The sequence below is a fragment of the Eupeodes corollae genome, chromosome 1 (assembly GCF_945859685.1).
Source record: "Eupeodes corollae chromosome 1, idEupCoro1.1, whole genome shotgun sequence".
NCBI classification, from domain to species: domain Eukaryota; kingdom Metazoa; phylum Arthropoda; class Insecta; order Diptera; family Syrphidae; genus Eupeodes; species Eupeodes corollae.
This window is the reverse complement of record NC_079147.1, coordinates 151,391,655-151,417,073: the sequence shown is the minus strand read 5'-3', so window position 1 is coordinate 151,417,073 and position 25,419 is coordinate 151,391,655. Positions and strand designations below refer to the sequence as shown.

Genomic DNA, 25,419 nt, shown 5'->3' with positions numbered 1-25,419 from the left:
TTTTCTAGGGCCCATTCACTGAAAATTCGACGTTGTGGCAGATCGTTTGGCTTCAGTTCTTGCACGAGCTGTATTTTATACGGTTTTAAAAAAAATCGGTTTTTTTCAAAATCTTCCATGTGGTCGAATAACACAAACCCAATTGTTGCGAACGGCGACGAATCGACATTTCACGGTCTTCAGCAACACTCTCAGAAACAGACGCAATATTCTCTTCTGTACGCACTGTACGCATTCGTGTGGTTGGTTTAATGTCCAATAAAGTAAACTGAGTGCGAAACTTGGTCACAATCGCATTAATTGTTTGCTCACTTGGTCGATTATGTAGACCATAAATCGGACGTAAAGCGCGAAACACATTTAGAACCGAACACTGATTTTGGTAATAAAATTCAATGATTTGCAAGCGTTTCTCGTTAGTAAGTCTATTCATGATGAAATGTCAAAGCATACTGACCATCTTTCTCTTTGACACCATGTCTGAAATCCCGCGTGATCTGTCAAATACTAATGCATGAAAATCCTAACCTCAAAAAAATCACCCGATAGAAGCAGTAGTCTCGAGAACTTAGGGTCCATTTGGTCCAGTAGTATTACATTTAATCGATATTATTGCCTCTACAGTGTCTTCCTCTTGTATTCTTATAAAACTCAAAGTGCTGTTGATAGCAGTTGGTTGCTCCTCAGTAAGGGAATGAATAGGTGAAGCAACATTTAAGGGCATGGACGTAAACTTTTTGTTGAGTGCATCACAATCAACGTCACCAACAGGCTTTTAAGATTGTTTGCCAATACCGATTTTATGCAGGTTTATCCATAATTTTTTTCCAGAGGTTAAAGAACCAAGTTTGTTTTCATAATAAAGTCTTTTTGCCGTTTTGACCATTACGGCAACTTGATTACGCAGTCTGCAATACAATTTGTGGAAGTGTTCCAGTTTGTTACGTCTCCATTGACTGTAGGCGGCATCTTGTTGTGACATCAGAGGAGAGATGTCGCTATTCAGCCAAGGTGGAGCCGTATGCCTATCGAGAAGGGTTTTTAAAGGAACATGCCTCTCAAAAAGCTGATTGACGTTTTGAAGTAAAAACCTGACTTGATCATTTACATTTTGCATATTCTTTCATTCTACTCAGTCAAAATCTCGCACTTAGTCAGATGTGTTTAAGTAAAGTTTTTTTGTTTCAAATATTAAAATTTAAAATTTTTCAAGATCTATGTCTGCTCCAGTTGCGATCACTCGTAAAATGATTAATACATTTTCAATTAAAGTTTGTCCAATCTTTGTGATTTCTGAACTTCTTGTGGGTTCCAAAAAGAAAGCTCGAGCAGTGTTGCCATAATTTAATGATCCAAATCCTTGTCTAGGTTGGTAAACATTGAATTCCATTTGTATACTTTTTTTCTCCATTTGAAAAAGGGTTTTGTTTTCGTCTCTTTGTACGTGCCATTTCTTAAAGGGAAATCTGTAAGCGATATGTAATATGCACTCAAATGTACCTATCCACAGATGAAGACTAGAAAGGCCAAATCTGTAATTGGCTTCATTTGGAGGTCTCTCGAAACATTTTTCCGGGTTGGAAGTGCACCGCAAATGCAAACATTTTGACGCAGAATTCGTTCGAATGAAACTTAAAAGATATAGTTATATTATGGCCATTTATAATTAATTTTATTTCGCATGGCAACGTCCTGTTTTTTCACAACCTTAGAACATTCTTTTCTGAATACAAATTTAACGAGTCTACAATTACAAAATAGAACCTGGCGGATCATTTTTTCAAAGGAATTCACCTGAATCATTATCAATAAGCCTTAATGGAGCGAAAGCTATCAAGAAGAAATACTCTTCCGTGTTTTCAGGATTGTCAAACTTAATTTTATAAGCGCTATGGTTGCCACTGCCATCGAAGCCTAATTTACAGATCCTTTTAGCGTGTGTGTTCTTACCAATACTCACTTTTTTAGAGATACTTCGCGCATTTTTTTCCAATAAGTCTTGAAAATAAACTTCTGCTGATGTTTCTGCGGCTGTATATTTTGAAAGGATTCATATTTTGGCTTGTCTTAATGCGTAGACGCTCAGAAAACAGTCCTTGTGCATTACGTTAACAGTTTTTCTCATAGTTTCATAGCTTCTCTCTGTTAAATCGAGATCAAGATATATGACAGGGCTACTCCAGGTGTCGAACTCTTCTTTTCTTCATCTCGATGAGCAGAAGTTAATAAATTTAGCTCTGATAAATGTACTGCATACCTTAATTTCTCGACAGACCTTGTCCTGATCAAATCATCAACTTTTTGATCCTTTGTTTTGCTGCAACATGATTCAAACATTTTTTTTGGTCTACAGCGATTATTTTCCGAAGCTTGATTTTTGGACATATTCTGAAGACACCCAATGTTCATGCGAAGAGTATGTGGTTGTTCAAGTCAGTCTTTGGTTTTTTCAAAAAAAAATATTGTTCCTTTTAATTTAATTTCATTTTCAGGCTCCAAAATACCTTCTACATTTATTTTTCTTAGCACCAACTGCAAAAAACCTCAAAAAGCTCTCTGTTAAAATTGCATGAAAAAAATACGTTGTATTAGGAAAAAAGGCAGGTAAATTCAAACGAATCTTACTTTTCTTAAAAGATCTTAATCTTGTCTTTATTTTCAGAAACATATTTTCAGAACAAGTACAGACACACGAAAAGTAGGTCTATTCAAATAAAGCATTCTTTACGCAATAATAACCTCGATGTTTACCTTGATTTAAAACCCTACAACTGCAGTTAACGAATTAAAAAAAAAAAAACATTGAAAATAACTGCGCTTATCAGAGATGCTGAAACAATTAAAAATGAAACCGTTTTTGTTTATTAATTTAGAACGCGACGCATATTATATTATTATATAGTCTACTTTTATTTTGAGTGAGCCACTTAATGTTACATTCAGAGTTGCGCTTAAAGCTGGCGGGCGAGCTTTATCATAAAATCCTCTAAGATGTTTTTTGTCGGGAATGTTAGCTTAAATTTGGCTTATTTGGAAACAAGACAGTAAACATTTGTTTTCAATTTTTTTCCACTATCCAACACACTGTGATAATGTTGAAACCAAATGTTGCCAATATCGTCCTCTTAAATTGAACAAAAATTCTTTCAACATAGCCCCATAACGATCCCCATTGACTGTAGCGTCCACTCTTTGCTCATTTTCGAAGAAAAATGGCCCAATTATCTTTGCCAAAATACGCACCAAACGGTGACTCGTTTTGGGTGTATCGGCTTTTCAATGTTGCGTTCATGTTTTCTGTGCCCCCAATACTACAATTTTGCTTGTTTACATACCCGACAAAATCGAAATGAGCTTCATCTGAAAAGATGATTTTTTTTTGGCAAAATCAGCATCTTCTCTAAGCGTTGTTCCCAGCGTTGTTGAAGCGTATACACAACCATATTCGTTCAGCGGAATGATAGAACTAATTATCTGTCATGAGTTATGACTTATGAGTTAAGTATTACCATTTACGAAATAACCACTTGTTGTGAACGGCTGGGGCGATGCCGGCAGCCGTCTCCTGGGGCCTGCTAAAATAACATAATATTAAGAAAAAGGAATAAAGTTTGAATTAAAATATTTTTTTTTTGTTACTTACCCAATCTCGCAGCCATATTTCCTCTGCATGTTCAATTCTCAACCTTAGAACCAGAGATTATCTTATTCTCAACCTTAGAACCAAAGAGTATCTTATTCAAGAATACATACTTCCGTTAACATTGTTGATGACGCATCTCAAACAGCTGATACATGAGATCGTTTAGTATGTGACAGTGGAGGTCTTTCGTCCTCTTTCTACGTTTTAGGTTGGTATTCGTTGTAGTGGCAGTGACGGTTTGTAATGAGATGTAAAGTTGTTTATAAGTTTGAAATGGCCCGAGATTGATGTTGTACGACGAATGTGATAAAATTAGGGTCTTGATTTTGTTGGATAACTCCATCTATTTGTCAGCTTCAAATCAACGTTAAATCGGATGATATCCGAATAATAACAGAGGAGGTATCGGGAAATATGGTATTTTCGAAGTAGAACCGTATCCACACGTACTATTCAAGAGAAACTTTCAACGACAAGGTAAAGTCGCGCGCTGAGAAAAAATAAAGAAAAATTTGTACAAAGAACTACGTATTCGGTGCGTTTTTCAGTTTGTCTGTGGTCTGTGTAACATCCTAAAATACCATCAAGAAAAAACCTGATATAGTGCCTGAAATAGGATAGCCAAGGCAAGAAAAGTGTAACCTTAGTGTTGGTGAGTTTAATAGTTTATATGTTTTACTCTGAATATAAAAAAGTGGCTAAAACTACAATTTTAAACTTAGGCGACGTTCTACTTATGAGTTTTGGCGGTCCCAAGTTGATGAAACAACTCTGAACCGCCACGCAAATTTTATTTTGGGCCGGTGATTCTATTGTGGTATCAATACCACGGCCTTTCTGCCCGATGATCACCATCCTTTCTTGGTTTGAAGGGGTAAATTGCCCAAGGCCAACTGACTCCGGCACCGAGCTGGAAGACTTCCAGTTGCTGGATGGTGCGCTGGAGAAGAATCAAGATAAGATAAGTGTAGGGGAGACCGGGGACAAAAGTAACACGTCATGAAAGTAACAAGCCCATTTACAGCCTGTATTAATGCGTTAGAGCATTTTCTGGTACGCAGTTCTGTAAGCAAATTGACTTTCTCCTTTCCTTATCACTTGTCGCAAGTGCCACAGTCAAAAGAAAGAAAAAGTGCCCTATTTTTTTTGTCCGCCAGATTTTTGAATAAAAAAAGTGTTAAATATCAATATTTAGTAAGTAAGTTTCTACTTAAACATTCTTTTATATGTTCTTTACCTATTCCTCCTCGCCATTTTTATAAATAGGGCGCTGAGGAAGTTCTAAAGAAGAACAAGAGTGTAAGGACCGCCGCAAAACAGTCCGCTCTCTGCTATGTAACTCTTGTCCGGTACATACACAAAATTTAAGGGGCAATCCCTCTACTAAAGTTGGCTATCGCAGTGCAAAACGGGTGTTTTGTAGAGGAGCAAAATGACCTCGAGAATTACGTTATTTCTTCATCCAATTTGTTCTATGGACTTGCACCAAAAGAGGTTAGGCGTCTATCCTACCAAATGGCAGCAAAACATAATAAGCTATTCCCAACTAAGTGGCATGAGAATGAGCTAGTTAGCATGGAGTGGTTTTCCGGCTTTTTAAAAAGACATTCAATGTTGTCTCTCCGCAGTCCTCAAGCAACAAGTTTAGCTCGTGCAACAAGTTTTAATGAGACAAATATCAACAAGTTTTTTGACAAGCTTACGGAGGTTATGGACCGGTATAAGTTCGAGCCACGGGACATATGGAACGCAGATGAGACTGGAATAACAACAGTCCAAAAAGCAAACCGTGTGTTAGCCAAACGCGGAACAAAACAAGTTGGTGCCATTACATCTGACATCGCAATCAATGCACAAGGAGGTCATACACCACCTTTTTTTTGTATTTCCATTAAAACGGTATCATGAACACATCGTTAGAGATGGACCGGTGGGATCAATGGGAGCAGGTAACGCTAGTGGATGGATGCAAAAAATAGAGTTTTTGGTTTTTCTCGAGCATTTTAAGAGACGGGCAAAACCAACACAAGTGAATAAATGTTTGCTCTTGCTCGACAATCATGAGTCACATTTATCCATTAAATGTCTTGATTTTTGAAAATGCAACGGAATCGTTCTGCTATCAGTTCCGCCCCATTGCATCCACAAACTACAGCCCCTTGACCGGGCAGTATATGGGCCATTCAAAAAAATGATTAACGCCAGCAGTAGATACTTGGATTCGAACTAATCCTAAAAAGACCATGTCCATCCACAATATTCCCAGCATTGTAAAAGAAGCTTTCCCACCGTCTATTACTGATAGAATTCTAGAATCTCCAACCTTCAAAACCCATGCAGTCACCAAGTACATCGGCACAAATCCCTTTTTCACCTCAAGAAGTTCTTCCTTTTCCAAAAGCTGGACCAAGACTCAAACAAGGCGGGGAAGGAAGTAGCGCAAAACTGCTATCCTTACAGACACGCCCAAAAAATTGGAAATCGAGCTAGATTTCCAAAATCGACAATAAGCCAAGAAAAATGTGCTTGACCTATATCATTAAAATATGTAAAAGTAGCGTTGAAGTTTATTTTGTGTTTATTTATTATATTTAGTTTTTTATATATAACTGTCTTTTCTCAATCTTTAAATTTTTTTTAAATTGTAAGGGCGAGGTAGTGTTTCCGTCGATGTTTGTTTAAGGCCGCGATACATAGTTGTTTTTTTGTCCCTGATATACATACCGCCTTCAAAGAGCTCGTTGTAGGTAGCGAATATGGTGTTAGTGTTGTTAGAATTTTGTCACCTAGTAGGACCAAAAAGGGTACCGCCAATTTTTACTACGGAAACATCGCTGGGTCACGTAAAGTTTTTTCTTTCTCCCGTTATTATTATTTATATTTTAAATAAATTAAAGTCTATGGTTAATTTTTTGAAGATGGGATAACCGGAACACGGAAATTGCCATGTATTGGGAAAATCTAAACATGGGCGAAGGATTTTCATGGTTGGGTGGGTAAAGGCCACACTACAATAACACCGGCAGTGCCCTTGAGGTGGTGAACGTCCGTCCGCGTCAAATTGTGAGTTTTGTTTTGAGTAAACCGGCCTGATTTATGTTTTTGGCTGCTGGTGACGTTTACTTCCGGGAAAAATATCCCCCCACATCCGACGAGCTAACAGTGCGCACAGCAAGCAGGCCGCATTCTCGGGAGTAGATACTCTGTCCATTTTTCCTGGTGTTCCTCTTTCTTTTCCAGATGTCCCTGCCACGGTGGTGTGGTAGTTTTACTACGTAACCGACTTATCCTAATCCACGCTTTTCTTCTCTCCACAAACCAGCAACACACTAGTTGAAAAAAAAAAGGTAGATGGAAAAGCCTTCAGTATTAAATCGGTTCAAGTCTGAAAACCACAATATAAATGAGGGTGTGCCCCAGGGGTCTGTTCTATCTCCAGCACTCTTTCTCAACTTCTAATCCAATAAATTGTTTCCTTATTATATTCGTTTTCAGACTCACGTCCCGCTTCTTCGGATGTAGAAATGCAACGAAAAAATATGATAAGCTCATTAAATTCCGACTTAAACAGCATTGTTCAATGGGGAATAAAAACCGTGCAAAACTTAATGCTTCGAATTCCCAATGCTGTCTTGTATCGTTTAAATGAGATATGTAGGTATAACCTCCTTGCCATAATCCATGAATGACACTTGCATTAATGAGACTCTCGTTATTCTCGGTATGTGTATCACCGACCAACTCGCTTGTGGAACGATCTATTACGCAATGTCGGCAAACATTCTACAAGGGATTTAGGTTTCCTTTCAAACCCTCTCTATTCACCTTCAATAATTTTTCTTAGGTTCTCCTCAAAAACACATCTGATATCGGATGAGAATTACAGAATATTCTAAGGATTTTGTCACCAATTCTCAAATAAGGTAATTCTCGAAATACTGATTTCTCGTTTGTTCGAATATTTTTAAAAATATTCATTTTCCCGATTACTGGAAATCGAAAAAATTTTTTAATGCATAATCGAGTAACATTTTAAGGACCCTGTCTAAATCTCATGGAGACGAATGACTTGGGCAGTCGTAAAGGAACTTATTCTGTTAGATTTAACTATGGGGTGAAAATACTAGTGCCACAGCAGATCCATGTTCAATGTTCATGTTCCATGAGAACTTAAGGTCTTGAAAATTGTAAAAGAAATGGTTTTGTATTTAAATTAACAATGAACTTACAAGCGGCTCAATGGTCTAGGGGTATGATTCTCGCTTTGGGTGCGAGAGGTCCCGGGTTCAAATCCCGGTTGAGCCCATTGCTTTTTATTTGTTTTCTTTTTTTTTAATTTTATTTTTAACGATATGGATCTTAATTTAACAATATAAAGGCTGCTTGCAATCTCAGTGCAAAAGAACAGTTTAGATGTCAAAAAAGAAATCCAAAGGTATCTCAGATTTTCCAGTATTCGTATGTTTGAATTTGAAGGAGCTTGAAAATTGATTTCAAATTGTAAAAGTTTGTTTGCTTACCTTTTGTGGCCACCTGAATGTTGTTTTTATTTTTGCCAGCCCTGTAAATCATTTAGATATCAAACCCGTTCAATAAGGTATGTATCTTAAAATTCACTTGAACCTTATCTAGCACAACATTGAACGCACCGAAATTCTTAAGCAAAATACTGACCAATACGTTTACTACCTGAACACAATGTAGCTCAGGTGTAACAATCGTTTGCATCAAAGGCACTCCATGTGATGACCTGACAACTAGCTGTCATTCCGGTTTGCCTAAAAGCTGAAACGTCATTTTAAACGCACACATCTAAAAATTTAATAAATCAATGTACCGCCTACATTGAAGGTTAAAATCAATTCAATATGATAAATGACAAAAATTCATGATAATATTTAAAAAGCATGAAAATGAAAACAAAGAATTTTCAAGTGCTTACTTGATGGAACACTTTTTTTGCAACAATGACATCAAGGTATTAAATGTGGTAAGGCGAATATAAACTAAACCGGAAGAATTAAAATTATATTCAGTGTGATAATTTGTTCGACTGTTTGTTCGTAGGACGTTCAAGTCCTGCGTGTGCCAATTCAAATTTTGCAGTAGAATTAATAAAAGACGCTTATTCCACCTTTATTCCTCGACTTTACTAAACCCAATGGCAGATCCACAGGGGGGTCGTAATGGTCATGGATATGACCCCTATTATTTTTTTATTTTTTTATTTTTTGTATATGGAAACAAAATTTGTATTTTACTTTCTAAACTTTGTTGCAAAAAGTACCACTTTTAACTGAGGGCTGGACCAAGAACATAAATGAATCTGACATTCAGCCCTATTCCAAAAACTTAGCACAAATTCATCAAATTTTTACCAATGGACGATCCAGGGGGCTCATATACATAAGCCATAAAGCTTATGCAATTAGGTTGTGTAAGTAAAGATTTCTTAGTAATTTAACGACATTTACCAAAAAGTGGTTTGTTGTCAAAAACATTTAAAATGTTTGTAACTTGAGTAATGCTTTAAATTATTATCATACAATTTGTTTCCAAGAAAAAGAGCAAAGATTCAGGTTTGTTAGAAGAAACCTTGTATAAGAGATCTACAATTTCAATTCCATTTTTTTTTGTATGGACACTTGGACATTGAAGTGATTTTTACTTGCGACACATAGGAAATATGTATACGATGTTAGAATAGTTATAAAAAAGTGGGTCCCTCATTCCATCTGCCTTTCTGTCTGTCCTGGCCCCTAAAGCATAAACCACTGGGTTTTTTTTCATATTTTAAAACTAAAAATAAGAGTCCCCATACAAATTTTCAGAAATGAACTGATACATTTTTTTAGAACTTTCTCTAATTTTTTTCTCAATTTGGCTTTTTTTTACAAGAAAAACATATTTTGGTATTGCTCCAGAAGGGTACCCCTGATAAAGCCGTTATTTTGCTTTAAAATTTTTGCAAGAACTTTATCATATTTCAATAATCTTTCAAACTGATGATGATTTTTGATGATCGAAAATGTCTGCAGGTATTGCAGCCGGGCAATATATTACTTTTTAAATTGATTTTCTGTTGAATAAAACTTTTAAGGTCGTACCAAATTAAAGAAATCTACATCCAATCTAAAGGGAATTTGCTTTAGATGTTCTAAAACTGAGATTTATCTATTAATATAAAAGCTTTGAATCTCTTGAGAACTGAAGTGAAAAGAGATTCCGAAACGTGTAATTTGTGACTGCCACACGAAAGTTTATTGCCAGCTTATTTGTTTAGCTTAGTTTGTTTTCATTTTATATTCAAAGAAATTATGTACTTAAATGCACTTATTTCCATAAATTCAAAAACCAAACATTTAAACCCCTATATTTTTAAAGTTTTGTTGACTCCTTTAAGATGAAGCATTAGCTCCAATCTAAGCAGACTAGTAGCGATAGTAATAATAGACTCTAGAAAAAACTGCTTCAAAAAAAAAAACAGACATTTCTTGATAGATTCTTTCTCGTTTTCTGGGTTTTTGAATTTTTGTTGCGTTTTTGGCATAATTATAAATGGCAACAAAAAAGAATATAATTTTTTGGAAAAATGCAAAATTTCAAAACAATTTCGTACATTTCTTCATGAAAGCAATAAAAACTATTGCTCTTAAATATGGCATATTAAGAAAACTGGTAGAATCTTTAGGTATGCTTTCATATAAAGAAAGTCTACTAAATTCAATATTTACACTATACCTTGCTAGACGATAGCGTTCTTAAATAATTTAATAACTAAAGTTGTTGGTAGGATGGGTATTATGTTATTTAAATTTTGTTAGCCTTCTTTAAAGAACATTTTTAAGCGGTAAGTAAAAACTCGTCTATATGTAAAGTGCGTGACCCCCCCATGATAAAAAATCTTATCCAGAGAATAAAAGTTAAGCTGTAGGTTAAAAATTCCATAAATAAAATCAAAATGTTCGTGAAACAGTAAAGTGACGTTTACCAGAAATCCCTTAAGAAAATCTACTACAATTTTTACGATTCCTGTTTGGTAACTTGAAATGTCCACAAAGTTCTACAGACTACCTACCCTAACCTAACCTCCACAGATTTGTTTTTTTTTTCGTATGGATTTTGACAGTAAATTGTGATAATTTGTAAACATATCTATGTAGGAATATAATATAATTTACTAGCGGCTCGGTACGTGCTACGCTACGTATAAGGCATAGTAATAAAAAAAAAATGATTATTAAGTTCATTTATTCAAACAAAAAAATATTTTAAATTGCTAGCTATTTAAAAGTCCAAATGACCCAAATAATATATTGCTTATATTATATTTATCAGCAAAGAGTAAAAACTAAAAAATAAAAATGAATTGGGCACTCTTACTATGGTGGGTCTAAATGGGTTAGTCTAAAACAGCTGGAACAGGCAACATAAAGTTGGTCATGTGAAAAACATGATTCCTCTAAAGTGACACCACAAACATGAAGTGTTTCAGATTCAAGCTATGCGGTCGGTGGTATACCAGCCGGTTCTAATGAATTTTAAAATTCAATTGAATAACTCATTGCCTAAACTTGTTTCATAATACCGTCAATTGATTTATATGCCGTGACTACACCTGGCAGTTTTGCTTGATTTTGAAAATTAATGGCATTGATATGAATGTTTTTCGGTGCTAAAATGGTGCGTTCTCTCAACCAATCAAGATTTAACTAATTCTGAAGAATATTCGGAAAAACACATTATATCAACTCATCTATAGATTGCGTAATTGTACAAAAATTGTTCTGTAAAGTGATCAATCCGTTGGTACTGTCGATTGGTATTTTTTCATGACCAATTTATAACAATTGTTTTGATAACTTAAGCATCATTATGAAGGTGAATACGCATTTTAAAGTTCAGTGTCATTTTTCGTAAATATCTCCAAAGAACTGATAACTTCAAACAGGCGTTTATATTATTAGTAGAAGTTGATCGAGAAATGACAGGCAATGTTTGACGAAAGTCCCCGGCCAGCAATATCAGAGCACGACCAAAACAGCTGTTGATTACCGAGTAAATCTTGCATTGTTTGATTAAATGCTTCTATTGATTTTTTATTTGCCATTATGCACTAATCCTATCAAATAATTGACGTTAATAGCAGAACTTTTGCCATAGTAGAATTTCTCGACTACCTTTTAATAATGTAGCAGCAATTCTCGAAGATGCAAGTGTCAATTCAATTTTCTGTTCTAATCGAATAGTCGCTAAAATCAATGATACAACGAAAGTTTTGCCTGTACCACCAGGTGCATCCAAAAAATAAAGTCCACCTGTGTTATTGGAAACGGCACATGTTTTTGTTGAATATTTTATTTCGTTATATTCGATTCTACAAATAAACGTAAATCATTAGAATTGAACTCCTGCTCACGTTGCAATTCACGATCAAAAATTCATGTATCTCACGATTTAGTGCGGTCTTTCCCAATTGTGCCAGTGCTTTATTTACAATCGTTAGACACATATCTTCAATTATTATTACAGCTTCGTTGTACTTTTCCAAGTTAATCAACAAATCTGGATTTCTTTAAGTATTAGTACAAATTGATTGTATATGGGAGTATAGAAAGATGTTGAATTTACACCTTTTCAAGATTTTTTTTTAATTTTCTCTACGTACAAACCTTCTCTGTACTTCCACGAATAATTTAAGACCAAAATTAGACAAATCGGTAAAGCCATTGTTAAGTTATAACATTACAACGAAAAGTGGCATTGATTTTTATATATATAGATTTGTGAATTTTACTAATAAAACCAGGAAATCCACTTATGTAATGTTGTGGTAAATTTTACAACAAGTTTCATTTCCCTTTTTGCTAACCACCCCTAACAATTTTTACTGGGAAAGCAAATTTAACAGGTTTAACCAAAGTGTGCGAAACGGTCCCACACCAACGAACTGTGCTACGGTTAGTTCACATATTGGCCTAATAATATCTTCAAAGACATGAAGACGATACCCATGCCCAATAATATGTGTAGGAAAGTCACACCAACTTTAACTTAGTATGGCTGATTTTAATTATAGGCTCGGCTACCGACTTCCTTCAACACGACATAAGTAGTTTTTTCTTAACCGAAATCGAGTGCGTGAAGATACTCGGTAATGCGAAAAATTGTCGAGAAAGGACTACGATAGCTTTTGGGGAAGTCGCAAAAGCTAAGTATAGTTTTTTCTTTTTTTTTCTAAGAATATTACTTTTTGGTCTCCTTCATTTTTTTTCTCTAATTCGTCCTTTTTACCTTCGAGTCGAAATATTAATTTCCCGACATTGCGCGACGCGTTTACCGCTTTTGATTTTTTTTCCTGTCGAAAAAAGTTTCTTCGAGTGGCTTCTTTTATCTATTTATATCATTATATTCATAATTTTGTATGCAAAACATTTATCGAGAATTGACCTGTAAATCTCAATAATTCAATTTGTATCTTTCTCTTTAATAAAAGATCCTTGTTTTTAATCCCGGCTTCGGACAGGGTTTTCGAGGCAATAAAACTTAACTTAAATTTCCCATTTGGAAAATAAAACCTTTCTTTTATTTCGTAATTTGATTTGAGGACTAAATTTTCAGCTCTTGATTTTAGTAAACTTCAATTAAAAAGTCCTGGCGCCCATGGTAATCAATACGACTTGGTGAAATTCACCCCTTCGTATTTCTATATCATTTTGATATCAATTTTATTGATCACCTCGATTAATAAAATATTCACCTTGTGAACCATCTCTTGAACCCATACAAATTTCAGTTTTTGGTTCACCCGTGAACTTGCTCGTGAAGCTGAGTGGAGAACAAAGTGGAGAGTTTTCGTTCACGGGCAATTCACGTGCAAAATGTACGGGAACTGTTGGTGAAGCTTTGACATTTGGTTTGTTCATGTTCACAACGTGTACTCACAAGTGTGTACCAGTGAGCAATGTCAAAAGTTCACTTTCTCCACTGGCGAACGTTCACTTCACGAGGAAGTATGTACTAGGCTTTAAGCTGAACTACCGTGCTGGCAATACTTTTATTGCTCCCTTTGGTGAATTCTTTCACCTGTTTATCGATTGACGTTTCTCGTAAAGTGTCATAATAATTTTCGCGGCACATCGTCGGTGTGCAGTTTTGATTTTGTTTAATCTACAATAATTAAAAAAAAGAAATCTTATTCGAAAATCCAATATTGTCTATAGATAATTGTAATTATAATTAATGTTGACATTTTTATAAACTTCGTTAATTTAGATGGAAGCCATAACTTGCAAACCGACAGGAATACGTCCACCTCTTGTGTCCCCATTTAGATCATCTTCAACAACCGCAATAAGTTTTCTCATATTTTCCTTAAAAAACCTAATTTCTTCCTGAAATCCTCCTCGCTTAGCACTTGCGCTGGATCATACCTGGTTTTGTATATTTTTCTTTTTCTCTTGGCTTATGGCGGATTGTCCAAAATTTGGAACTATTTTAAAAACTCGACTAATTCACTTTTTTTTATTTCAGAATACGTTTGACACTTTCGGATCTTATTCCTAATTCACCTTCTAAGTAAACGTCACTTAGTATTTTGAACTTAGTCCATTGAATAAGACCTAGCCGTTCAGATTAGGCATATAAACTGTAGGCGCCCTCCATCTCTCACATTATTCGCACACGGGAATTGTTGAGAGTAGTAAGCCGCTAGGCCCTGGTTCCCTTGGAACTGTTGCGCCACCTAATTTTTAACTTCCCATAGGAAGTTATTGTAATGGGTTCGATTTGTCAGATTAAAAATAATTGTTTATAATATATTGTAACGTGATACCATTGTCACCTCGAAAATTCTTCGAATAAGAAATTATTTTATTTCCAAAACAATTTTGTGCAACGAACAATACTGTTTTTAACATCTGGTAACATTTTAAGAAAAATCGAATTGACAGTTTTTTAACAAAAAAAAAAAACAACAAAAACATTTCTAAATGTTCCTAAAAATTGATCATCAACTTAAATATCTTTTCAAAACTTTGAGAGATTGGCTTTAAACTACTTTTATATTTAAAAAAATATTGTTTTCTACATTCAGTAAAATTTTGATAAAAATCTAATTGACGGTTTTTTAACAAAAAATAAAAACCTAATACTAAAACTTGTTAAAAAAATACTTTCGACTCAAATAGCTTTTCAGAAATTAAAAATATTGTCTTCAAACTTTTGTACTTCACAGAAAATATTGGTTTCAATATTCAGTAGTTTTGTTTTATAAAATTCCATAAAAAAATAAAATCTACATAAAAAAGTAAGCAAATATTCTAAGAATTGGTATTCGGTTCTTGATATGTATCTCTCAAGTTAATTTCATTCATCCAATTTGTAAAAACTTAAGAAAGGCTACTAAAATTGGTAAACATTTGTTTTCGACTTAAATTCTATTCAAAAAAATAGATTTTTAAACTAAACTATTTCTTTATATGAAAAATATTGTTGGTAATTTTAAAATTTTTAAGAATAATTCAAGTAACAACTTTTTTAACCCAAACTTTTAAGGAAGAGAAATCGACAGACGGGATTTAAAGTTGTCAGTGTGGGTCGTCTCTTAGTAGGAGTTTTGTTTTATTCATAACATTTTGAACTTAGTCCATTAAATTCCACGTTTATTAATTTGGCTGTTAATGTTTAGCCATTCGGATAAGGTACATAAATTGTAAGTCTCCTACATCTCTGACATTACTCGGAAATCATTGAGAGCTGTAGGCCGCTTGGCCCTGGTTCTCTTGGAACTGTTGCGCCACCTAATTTATTTTTTATATTTATTCAATATGATTTTTTTACATTAAATAACTCTAGGTTTCTATTTTTACTTATTTGGCAAGTATATTGCATTCGTAAAAATTACATAAACTTATTTCAATAAATTTGTTTGATACTACGAATTCGCATAAGACCAAAAATTGTTTTGTTTAAGCAAAAATGTCTCAGGTTCTTTCAAGGTTAATGTATTTCACATGACAGTCAGATTCGATTATCACCTATATTATATCGTGTTTTTCATAAAAAGTGCTAAAACTTTTTATATCGTGTTTTTCATAAAAAGTGATAAAACTTTTTATATCGTGTTTTTCATAAAAAGTGCTAAAACTTTTTTTTTTTAATAAAACAAAAACTGTTTTGGATATCAATAAAATTCTTTATTCCTGTGAAAGTACGTTTGATACCATTATTTATGGAACTCGATTTCTTTTCAACATAAATCGGCCGATAATGCTGCAATTTCACGTTCGATATTCGTACGAAGTTCATCAATCATCGCTGGCTTGTTGACATAGACAATAGACTTGGTGAAAAGAAGAGCGAAATCTTAAAACATGAAAGAATTTATTTTCAATGGATTGAAAAATGTTTTTTAATACTCAAGGGTTACCTCTCATGGGTGACGAATTTTTGTTAGGCCCCATTCCAAGGGCGGATCCAGACTTTTCATCAGGGGGGGGTCACACACTTAGATGTGTATTTACTCACCGCTTAAAAATTATGTTTTGTAAAGGATGCTAACAAAATTTAATAATTGCTAAAATGACAACTTTAGCTATCAAATTATTTAGAACACTCGCATATGAAAGCATTCCAAGATTCGAACAGTTGTCTAAATATGCCATATTTAAGAACTAAAATACAATAGCTTAGATGGTTTTTGATGCATTTCGCGTAGAAATGTAGGAAATTGTTTTGAAACGTTGCTTTTTCCAAAAACAAAACACACTTTTCTTGTTTTCATTTCTATTAATGCGAAGAAGGCTGCAAAAAATTAAAAATCCAGTAAATGAGAGAGGATCTGAATGTAAAAATCTCGGGCTTTTTTAGACGTAATTTTTTCGAACTCAATTTCCGGGAATCTCTTATTGCTATCGTTATCAATCTGCTTACTCGTATTTGGATTTTATAAAGGCGTCAACCAAACCTTAAAAATTGTAGAGACAAAAATGTTTGGTTCTTGAATTCAAGGAAATAGTTGTATTTAAGAACATAATTTATCTAAAAAAATTAAATAAAAACAAAGTAAGGTAAGTAAACAAATAAGTTGGTAAGAAAAGTTTTGTAGCACTCACAAATTACACGTTTCAAAGCTTTTATATCAATAGATTTTCACTTAGCTATTAGTTTAACAAAAGTGTCACTTGATTTTTTGGGACATTTGTATTATTGAAATTTATGTTTGAATCTCAGTTCTAGAGCATCCAAAGCAAATTCACTTCAAAAAGTAGATTTATTTAATTTTTTAAGGTCTTTTGTATTCAACAGAAAAAAATTGTGTGGGCACTGCTGTTATTTTTTGTTTTAATGAAATGATAAAAATTCCTTACACTAATCAGCTGAAAATCTTAATTTCAATCAGAACTTGTTTGGACTGTAGGGGCCAAGAAAGACAGACGGAAGGAATCTAGGTACCCACTTTTTTCGACTTCTCTACCGTCGTAATGTCATATTTGATTAAAAACTCTAGTTTGAAATTGTTTACTAATTCAAAACTTGCTATATAGTTCCTAAATGTCGCAGTAAAAATCACTTCAATAATCACTATTTATGTGTGTCAAAAAAATGTAATAATAAAATTGAAGGCTAGTTTAAGGAATTCAAAGGCAATTTAATACAAAATTGATGATCTCTTATTCAAGGTTTCTTCTTAAGAACTTGAATATTTGTTCTTTTTCTTAGAGACATTTTTTATGAAAATAATTTAAAGCATGGCTAAAGTTTTTTCAAGTTCTAAATTTAGCGAAAATAAAAATTTGAGTTGTTTTTGACAGCAAACCACTTTTTGGTGAATGTCGTTAAATTACTAATAAATCTTTAAATGAAATCTTTACTTATACAACTTAACTGTATTAGCTTTTTGGCTGTATAAGCTTTTTGGCTCATATGACCCCCCCCTGGATCGTCAATTGGTCAAAAGTTGATGAATTTGTGCTGTGTTTTTGGAATAGGGCTGAATATCTGATTCATATTATGTTCCTGGTCCAACCTCCAGTCAAAAGTAGTACTTTTAGCAACAAAGTTTAAGGAAGTAAAATACAAATGTTGTTTTCATATAGAAAAAAAAAATAATAAAAAATATAATGGGGGTCATATCCGTTAACGCAATACGATTAGTTTTGAATTGAAGGGAATTCTTACAAAAAAGCAAACAAATTATCTCCCAGGGGGGTTCATGACCCCTACGACCCCCCCCCCGTGGATCCGCCATTGCCCCATTCTCAACAGGAAACTGTAGCATTAACGAAGCTCTGAATTAGAAGGATCAATATATATGTGGTATTCTCAGACCACAATCTCATTAATAACCATTTCATCAAGCTGAAGGTTATAGACAGTAGACATAAGCTATATAATTATAACAAAGTGAATTTTTAAAGAATCTCCAATAAAATTTAAAAAAATAATAAAATATCGAAAAGAATCTATCAAATCTATATTTTTTTAAAGTTGAAACAAGTTTATCTATGAACATTCATCAAATCTTAACAACCAATATTAGTTTTTCAAAATCAGAAATTAAAAAAAAAAACATAATTATAAAAAATCAAGTTTTGTTGCCATTATTTTTGACATGACTGTATTTCATCGTGCTTTAGCTTTTTTATATAAATAAGCTGCATAGATGTTTTGCCATTGTATTTACTCAGCGTGCGCGAAATATACAAAAGTTCATCGAATTCAAATAACCTTAAAAACACAAAAAACAATTTTGTTTTGCGTATCTCTGCATACTCATACATATAACGACTATTTTTGTAAACAAAAGTGCCTACTTTTTACCTTAAACCGTATTTACTTTATAATACTCCTAACTTCTGCTGGTTTCTCATTATTTATTGAAATAAGATGCGTTTAAAGGTGTATAGTTATGACTTATGACAATTAATCATTCAAACAATATATTTCTACATAAAGTATTTCATAACACTTAAGATCCAAAAGTTTAAAAATTGTTTGGTTAAGTGAAGAACTCAGGAAATCTTAATTTTTAATGACAATTTCGTGTTACCATTAAAAGTTGGTCATAGGTATGAAGATATGTACATATGTAGGTTTTATGTTGACAAAAACTCCGATTTATGGTATTTATAGAAAAATAAAATCCATATTTTAAAAACCAAAACATGGAGTTTAACTATAAGCACGACAGAGAGTATGTTTAAGTCATTTTTAACTCTGTAAGATTTAAAATATATTTTTGAATTTCTGACATAATTAAATTCAAGTAGTTTTAATATGTAAATAAAAAAAAGCAAACATGTCACTTGGATTTAATATTAATGGTTAAGATATTGATGAATATTTTGATAATTCGCTGAATATTGATATGATTCCATCCAATTGAAAACGAAAGCTGTATCTGAACACCATCCATCGCTCTTCTATGGCCGACACGACGATTACTTTTATAGGAAGCATTGATTCGATTAAAAAACAGCAGAGTTTATCATTGATTTGGCAAATATTGAAGATCAACCATCAAGGTTTGTCAATATCTTGAAGCCTTACTTACTTACTTAAGGTGGCGCTACAGTCAGGAGCGGACCTGGGCCTTAACCAACATACGTCTTCAGCCAGCTCGGTCCCTAGCTAGCTGTCTCTAGTTTCGTACGACAAGTTGGTTGAGGTCTTCATCCACCTGAGTCGCGGTCTTGATCTACTGCGCCGTCCCTCGAGATTGGATTCGAAGGCCTTCCGAGCTGAAGAGTTGATGTCCATTCGCTTTACATGACCCAGCCATCTAAGCCGTTTAACTTTAATTTTCAGTCAGTGTCGCTGTACAGCCCGTATACAGTTCGTCGTTGTTATATCTTCTCCTCCATTCTCAATCTATGCGTACGGGACCAAAAATCACCGTAAGAATTTTTCTCTCGAAGCATCCTTAGACGCTCTCATCTTTCTTTGACAGGGTCCAGGCCTCAGCGCCATAAATGATAACCGGGATGATGAGTGTCTTATATAGATGGTGATTTTAGATGCTAGATAGAGGACTTTACTTCTCAATTGCCTTCTAAGTCCAAAGAAGTAGTGATTTGCAAGAGTTATTCTTCGTTTGATTTCAGCGCTGGTGTCGTTGCCTGAGTTAATAGCGGTGCCTAGGTACAAAGTCCTTAACTACCTCAAAGTTATAGCTGTCCAATGTCCATGGTGATGTATTGTCCAAGACGTCGTTGTTCAGTGTCCTTTTTTGATGACAGCATATACTTGGTCTTGCCCTCATTGACCACTAAACCCATCTTCTTCGCTTCCGTCGCAATGCTTAAAAACGCTTCACTGACATCACGCTTTGATCTTCCAATTACGTCAATATCATCTGCGTATCCGAGTAGTTGGATGGACCTTTGGAAGATTGTGCCTTTAGAGTGCCGGTTGAGTTCTGCACAATTCTTTCCAAAACGATATTAAAGAAGTCACATGCCTTGTCTTTAATCTTTTTTGTCATCAAATGCATCGGTGAGATCTTTTCCGACCTTGATAGAGCAGCGTGCTTTCTCCATGACATCATACATAAACGGATAAGTTTGGCAGGGATGGCAAAACTAGACATTACTCTATAGAGCTCTTCCCTATGGATGCTGTCGTACGTGGGTTTAAAATCGATAAACAGATGGCCGGTATCGATTTGAAGTTCCTGAGTTTTTCCAAAATCTGCCGTAGTGTGAATATTTGGTCGATGTTGGACTTTTCTGGTTTAAAGCCACACTGCTAGGAGAGGATCTTATATGCTATGTTCAGGAGACTGATGCTCCTGATGATGTAGTTGGCGCAATTAAGAGGGTCTCCTTTCTTATGTATTGGGCACACTATGCTCAGATGCTTTCTTTAGACCATATTTTCCAGATGAGTTGGTGCATACTGTCTACCAAGTCATCGCCTGCTGCTTTGAATAGTTCGGCAGCGATGCCGTCAGCCCCAGCAGCTTTGTTTGACTTCAGTTTAGATATACCTATCTCCACTTTGTCGAGGTCGGGTAGGCTGAATTGTTGATCTTTGTCGCCTGTTGTGACATTCCACTATCTCCTTTATCGCGCGCTTCTCATGCTCTCTTTTTCCATCTAAGAAACCGGTTCCTGTCTCCTCTTCTGCTAGTAGAGCTTGTGAGCCTGTTTCTTAGCTGCTTGCGCTGGCTGGCATTTGTTGTCAAACCAGGGGTTTCGGTGTTGTGGCCGTGTTGCCACTGGTTTTCAATGCTTAATGCAGGCAGCATAGGACTCCTTAAGAGGTTACCAGAGACTCGATCGGAAAAGGACATGGTAGTCTCTTGCGATTGTAGCCATCTAACGTCGAAACTTCTCACAGTACTTTCTTGTTTTTGCTTGGAACGTAGCTGTACCTTCCCTGCAACGTGGTAGTGGTCTAAGTCAATGTTGGCTCCTCTGAAAAAGGAATATCCTGTATACTTGAGAAGTGTCGTGCGTCGATCGCAATGTGGTCCATCTGGTTGATAGTTGATTGATCAGGAGATTTCCATGTCCCCTTGTGGATATTAAGATTTGTGAACTGCGTACTTACTACTAGAACGTCTCCCCCCGCAGCGAAATTGATCAGCCTGAATCCGTTGTTGGAGGTGGTATATCTTCCCCCCCTAGCTTTGCGTTCAAATCTCTTAAGTTAATGTTAATGTCATAGCCAGGGCACTGCTCATAAGTCTTGTTCACGAGCTCAAAGAATAAGTCTTTGGTGTCTTCATCTTTCTCCTCTGTTGGGTCATGCGCGCATATAAGACTTATGTCGGCGAATTAATCCTTAATGCGGTATTTTTTAAGTGGTCAGGAAGTCAACCCGACGGCACAAAACCCAACCTGGAGGGCCAAATATTTAGTTAAACTCGAAAGACGGGGAGCCGGATAAACCGCTCGTTATAGGCCTGGGCTTCAAATAAGTCGTAGAAGCGCTATAAGGTGTTCACTTAGTAGTTCAACCTTATTGGACCTGTAGATGCCACCGTTGATTCCATCTCGAGAATTCGTCCGATGCCGGCCTGGATAAGGAGAGGCACCTTAGGTGAAACACCTCTCCTCCCTCTCTCGTTTGCTGACCCAACAACTTCCACTGGGGTTAGAACCCAATCTCCAGTTAGGTACTAGACACCCGATGTTAACCGCGGGGAGGTGAGAGTAGGAGTTGATAGAGATAGGTGGGTTTTGAAAAAAACCTGTGGACGCTTGTGTCCTCTTGAAAGCACGTATCTACCATTTGAACATCATTCAATTTTAATTTTAACTTTTTAATTTTAATAGATGTAATAATTATGATGTTTGAGAATTCAATTTGTTGCATAAACAACAATTTTGCTTTTCGTGGAAGCCATTTAACCAGAAATGAGCTTCATCATAAAACACAATTCTTCGGACAAAGTACTTTAAGAACTTCGAAAAACAGATTTATATTGCAATACTGTTTGACATTTAAAGCTGTCAAACCATAAATAAAAACCATCGATTCTTGATATGTAGCTTTAAAAAAACACTCTTTTCATGTTACAAAATTGATAAAGTTTAAATAATTAAACAAGTACGCTTGACGCATTCGTGATCTTTAATTATTCTTTTTCGGGAATTCCCCCAATGACAAAAAGATTTAGGAGCGAGCACTAAGATCACTTTTTAAACTCAGTTAACATTGATTCGAGTTTTTCTATAGTTACCTACATATATTTTTAATCTTGAAATCCTTGAAGTTTATAAACAGATTTCGGTGGAAACCTGTGATATCGCAAGTCGTCCATATCTACACGTATAGATATGAATCTATGCAATTCAACCATTGACCATGACTATATGCATGCGTACATATTTATTATAACCAGTTTTTCATCAAAATAAAGGGCTTAGTCTTGCACTTAAATTATTATGCAAGCGATCGTCTTTTATTCCAAAAGACTGTAAGACTGTACACAAATAAATTCAAGCATCCCACTGAGTGCCCAAGCCAACCATGCATAAAATAACAACTCAGTTTTTGTTTCTTCAGTCGGAAATACTATACCCATAAAATGAATCACCATTTTTATGAACATACTCGTAGGTATCAAAAGCACTGCTACTAATGACCACGGTGACGACGAAGCCCACGACGAAACTGGCCGGTGCCATCGACCGACACACGACTTGTATTATTTAAAGAAAAAAAAGTTAAATTTTAAATGAAAGCGAAAGTAATCAACGACTGAAATGAAATATTTAAGTATTATGTGAATAAAAATTGGGGTAACCTTGAAAACCTTGAATAATTTTTTTGGTTAAGTCAGCTACTGAGCTAATTAACAAATACAACAACAACAACTTGTGAATCATTGAATCGAACATTAATTTCAAAATAGCGATTTAATAAAAGTTACTAATAAAAATACACCGAGGTGTTTATAAGTTGATGTTTTCTGGATTATTGCTTTCTGTTCATGGTTTTAAAACTAAGATAGATTTGATCTTTCTTTTATTTTGATACTAAGCAAAAATGGATTATTTTTAAAAGGAAATTAGTCGATGTTTATTTCAGAGGAAAGAAGAAAGTTTATCCTTCTCTCGAAAGAAGATGGTCTACTTTAGGGCCCAGTGCGTCCACTTATGAAAATGGTATCAAATGAAAGGGGAGGTTCAGTGATTTATGCCTGCCAAATATATTTAAAAAATCAAGTGTGTATTACTTACATTTTGGAACATCGATATTCAGAAAACATCAGCGATCACATATATTTTTGTTTATTTGATAACATGGCGTAGTAAGGAAAATAATATTAAATGTATTCGAAATACAAAAATGTACATTTCATTTCATTAAATAGATCAAATCTTTTTCTATGGTAACCAACTTTAAATTGAAATACGAGTATCTCATAAACTCCCACTACGATTTTAAAGATATTTGAAGGTCGTACAGGTTTGGACCTCATATTTCATACTTTTATTGAGGAACGCAGTGAACCCAGTTGCCATAAAAAAATGTTCTTTCCAAAAAAGAATTCGAATGTATATCTTCAACAACTCCACGAATTCCATCTTTAAGGTAAAGCCTGGCCACAAAACATTGCAGTCTGGTCGTTATCGATCCCAATTAACTGAGGTCTCCCTTTTTCTCGTCAGTTGTTTCATCGGTAGTCTCTTCTCGTTTCGTCTCGTCTCGTCTATTTTCGTCTAGTTTTGTCTCGTCTAGTATGAGTATCGCCTATGTCTAATATTAAATATGTCTATTTTTAAATAAACGGTGATTTTTTAAGAGCTTGAGAACTTTAAAAAAAAAAAACGCATAAAATTTGCAAAATCTCATCGATTCTTTATTTGAAACGTTAGATTGGTTCATGACATTTACTTTTTGAAGATAATTTCATTTAAATGTTGACCGCGGCTGCGTCTTAGGTGGTCCATTCGGAAAGTCCAATTTTGGGTAACTTTTTCGAGCATTTCGTCCGCAATAGCCCGAATTTCTTCGGAAATGTTGTCTTCCAAAACTGGAATAGTTGCTGGCTTATTTGTGTAGACTTAAGACTTGACGTAGCCCCACAAAAAATAATCTAAAGGCATCAAATCGCATGATCTTGGTAGCCAACTTACCGGTCCATTCCTTGAGATGAATTGTTCTCCGAAGTTTTCCCTCAAAATGGCCACAGAATCGCGAGCTGTGTGGCATGTAGCGCCATCTTGTTGAAACCACATGTCAACCAAGTTCAGTTCTTCCATTTTTGGCAACAAAAAGTTTGTTAGCATTGAACGATAGCGATCGCCATTCACCGTAACGTTGCGTCCAACAGCATCTTTGAAAAAATACGGTCCAATGATTCCACCAGCGTACAAACCACACCAAACAGTGCATTTTTCGGGATGCATGGGCAGTTCTTGAACGGCTTCTGGTTGCTCTTCACTCCAAATGCGGCAATTTTGCTTATTTACGTAGCCATTCAACCAGAAATGAGCCTCATCGCTGAACAAAATTTGTCGATAAACACATTTCGAACCGAACACTAATTTTGGTAATAAAATTCAATGATTTGCAAGCGTTGCTCGTTAGTAAGTCTATTCATGATGAAATGTCAAAGCATACTGAGCATCTTTCTCTTTGACTTCATGTCTGAAATCCCGCGTGATCTGTCAAATACTAATGCATGAAAATCCTAACCTCAAAAAAATCACCCTTTATGAGCTCCGCCAATTAAGCAAAACGGAAATTGATGACGTAAATCATTTTTTGACATGGTTATAACATTTTGTTTCAAATATTTTCCCGATCATAGTCATCTGCGTTTCACGGGAACAGACCGAGATTAGTCTTGTCTCATTGCCAGCTCTATTTAGGGTCTTGAATTGATTGTAGAGCATTGGCATCTTCGTATCTTATCTTTTTTGTGATCCTAAAGAAAGAAGTCTAAAGGTGCAAAGTCATAGAATTTCGCTGGCCAATTGGATTAACTTTGGTTGTTTCACTACTTTTTTTTAGCACTCACTAAAGGGGTTATGAATACCCTTATAATGATTGAACACAGTGTGAGCAATTAGGGATTGAGAATATGATTAAAAATTAGATACCGTTGCACATTGGATTTAAATGTCTGCACATTGTAATGATTGGGAAATATTGAGCCTCTTAAAATATTCCACAATCGTACAATCGTTTGTGCAAAATTGGGCTCAATGGTAAGCTGGTGAGCATTCCCAGAACAAGAGGAGTGATCATACCTATAACTGAAAGCTGTTCAGTCTCCTCAATGCAAATGGCACTCCTGAAAAGTGACACGGTTT

General features: G+C 35.0%; 1 protein-coding gene and 1 non-coding gene across 3 annotated transcripts in view; one reads left to right on the top strand and one right to left on the bottom strand.

Moving 5' to 3' along the window:
- LOC129943098 (ras association domain-containing protein 8) overlaps positions 1–25,419 on the bottom strand; it is a 447,741-nt gene that overhangs the window by 213,629 nt on the left and 208,693 nt on the right. The gene's annotated exons all lie outside the window — the stretch shown is intronic.
- Trnap-ugg (transfer RNA proline (anticodon UGG)) lies at positions 7,877–7,948 on the top strand. The gene has a single exon. It is a non-coding gene; the product is annotated as a tRNA-Pro (tRNA).